Raw genomic sequence first — 3,479 nt, forward strand, 5'->3', positions numbered from 1 at the left:
TTTTGCTTCAATGCCTCATTACATATGGAGCCAGATGTGTATATGGGCTTGTCCTTATCTGGGGATGACTTCCTTAATCTTTGTTGTTCTGATGTGGAACATCAGGCTTCCATGAGAGAGGACTACTGCTTCCCATCTTCTGCCTGTCTGGGAGGGTTTTCCATGACAGTTAATGGCTCATCAATTTGGGGAGGATCTGTAAGAGTGGTGTCACTGGTTGGAGAATGACCTGTCTGCATTAGGGCTTGTGAGAGATTTATCCAGAGGTCTTCTTTTCCTTCAGGACTGGTGGTGGTCTATCCTTTGAGGAGACTTGCCTTGAAATTGATAAATTATTCATGAGAAATAATGGCTGTCCATTGGGAGTGGTTCTTTACAAAACCTTACCTAACTATAATTTGATTCCCTTTTGCCTAGTGGGTGGCTGTTTGAATCTTATGTGGTAGAAGTCGCTATTTTACATATGGTCAACTTTGAACTTGTCCCAAGTAATGGCTGTTACAGTTTAGCAGATGCTCTTATCCAGAGCAATTAGGATTAAGTCCCTTGCTCAAGGGTACATCGACAGATTCTTCACCTAGTCTGCTTAGAGATTCGAAATCCAGCGATCTTTCGGGTTACTGGCCCAATGCTCTTAACCGCTAGGCTACCTGCTGCCCTGATGGTTTATGTTGGAGTCTCAGGACGTTGTTGTGATTCAGTGTTTGGAAGAGGCACTATCCCCCTGAAAGATGCTTCGTTCTAATAAACTTCACTTTGTAATAGGAAGGGCTGATGGAGGAAGATGAACAGACAGTTCAGGTAAACACCACTTTTAACTGTTAGGACTTGTCTGCCTGTTTTAAAATACACTTCTCGTCCCCTTTTAGTGTTTTAAACTAACAGAAATAAATTCTCATACACCAGAACCACTGGGACATATTGTTCATAAACACATTTTAATGCAAAATGAACAAATCAACCATCAGTCGATTCAAGATGAGCATCAGCGGTTTTCTAGTGGAAAAACCATCGAAGAGCTTGTCAGGCAAGCAGTTATCTCAAAGTGGGCACTCTTTTTTAAATGAAACGTTAAAACTATAAATCCTCTTCAAGCCATTGTCCCTGCCTGGACTCTGGCAGTTGTACAGCAATCTCTCTTATGGACAGATCAATTTAGGTGACCAAGGGGACTGGATGAAAAGCATGCTGTGATCGTATCTGTGATCACTGTGACCTCACTCACACATGTCCTCCTGACGCATTAGGTTACCACTCTGGTTCATAATACTCGGTTGTAATACTCTGCTATCCAGATTGGTGTCAGTGATTAGTAAAATAACATACAGTCTAGGGTATAGCTGTAGACAGACTTGCCTCATCAAACTTATGTGATGTTTTTACTATGCAAATTCTCTAAATAATGTTATGGTGATCACTGGAAGTAATGAACCTGCTTTGCTGCTTTCTCTAGCTGCTTGGTGTGCATCCAAAATGGCACCCTATTCCTTACATAGTGCACTACAATCAAATCAAATGTATTTATATAGCCCTTCGTACATCAGCTGATATCTCAAAGGGCTGTACAGAAACCCAGCCTAAAACCCCAAACAGCAAGCAATGCAGGTGTAGAAGCACGGTGGCTAGGAAAAACTCCCTAGAAAGGCAGGAACCTAGGAAGAAACCTAGAGAGGAACCAGGCTATGAGGGGTGGCCAGTCCTCTTCTGGCTGTGCCGGGTGGAGATTATAACAGAACATGGCCAAGGTGTTTAAATGTTCATAAATGACCAGCAAGGTCAAATAATAATAATCACAGTAGTTGTCGAGGGTGCAGCAAGTCAGCACCTCAGGAGTAAATGTCAGTTGGCTTTTCATAGCCGATAATTAAGAGTATCTCTACCACTCCTGCTGTCTCTAGAGAGTTGAAAACAGCAGTTCTGGGACAGGTAGCACGTCCGGTGAACAGGTGAGGATTCCATAGCCGCAGGCAGAACAGTTGAAACTGGAGCAGCAGCACGGCCAGGTGGACTGGGAACAGCAAGGAGTCATCATGCCAGGTAGTCCTGAGGTATGGTCCTAGGGCTCAGGTCCTCGGAGAGAGAGAATTAGAGAGAGCATACTTAAATTCACACAGGACACCGGTTAAGACAGGAGAAGTACTCCAGATATAACAAACTGACCCCCCCCCCCCCCCAAGTACTGGAGGCTGAGACAGGAGGGGTCAGGAGACACTGTGGCCCCATCCGATGATACCCCCGGACAAGGCCAAACAGGAAGGATATAACCCCACCCACTTTCCCAAAGCACATCCCCCACACCACTAGAGGGATATCTTCAACCACCAACTTACCATCCTGAGACAAGGCCGAGTATAGCCCACAAATATCTACAATGGCACCCTATTCCTTACATAGTGCACTACAATGGGAATAGTGTGCTATGTGGGACGTTACCTTGGAGTTGATCCTCCCGCCGACACGTCCATCAATATTAACGGTGAATTATAATTACTGAAGACCACAAGAGCAAAGCAGCTAAACTCTTCTTAATTGCTGAAGGCCACAAGGGCAGAGCAGCTAAACTCCTCTCCTGTCTGACTAGATGCAGGGAAGTCAATCATGTGAGTGAAAAGATGGGATTATGTTCTAGCTCAGGAAATATATTATTGGTTTCTTCTGAGGTTTTTGCCGTATATTGATGACCATAAGATAAGTCTCAAAAGGATTGATTCACTGAATAGACTGGAGCCAACAAGTATTACTTAGATTATTATAAAAGGCATGTACATACATTTCAGCTTTCCATTTTTAATTAACTTTTCTAAAAACATAATTCCACTTTAACATCATGGGCTATTGTGTGTGTGTGGATCAGCGACACAATCTAAATGGAATCCATTTTAATTTCGGGCTATACACAAAATGTAGAAAGTGCAGACTTTCTGAAGTATTCAGTACATGCTATCTGAATTCAGACCTTTCTAAAGTATTCAGTACATGCTATCTGAATTCAGACCTTTCTGAAGTATTCAGTACATGCTATCTGAATTCAGACCTTTCTGAAGTATTCAGTACATGCTATCTGAATTCAGACCTTTCTGAAGTATTCAGTACATGCTATCTGAATTCAGACTTTCTGAAGTATTCAGTACATGCTATCTGAATTCAGACCATTCTGAAGTATTCAGTACATGCTATCTGAATTCAGACCTTTCTGAAGTATTCAGTAGATGTTATCTGAATTCAGACCTTTCTGAAGTATTCAGTACATGCTATCTGAATTCAGACCTTTCTGAAGTATTCAGTACATGCTATCTGAATTCAGACCTTTCTGAAGTATTCAGTACATGCTATCTGAATTCAGACCTTTCTGAAGTATTCAGTACATGCTATCTGAATTCAGACCTTTCTGAAGTATTCAGTACATGCTATCTGAATTCAGACCTTTCTGAAGTATTCAGTACATGCTATCTGAATTCAGACCTTTCTGAAGTATTCAG

Source organism: Oncorhynchus mykiss, chromosome 3 (assembly GCF_057628025.1).
Source record: "Oncorhynchus mykiss isolate SJ-2025 chromosome 3, ASM5762802v1, whole genome shotgun sequence".
In the NCBI taxonomy this organism is placed as follows: Eukaryota; Metazoa; Chordata; class Actinopteri; order Salmoniformes; family Salmonidae; genus Oncorhynchus; species Oncorhynchus mykiss.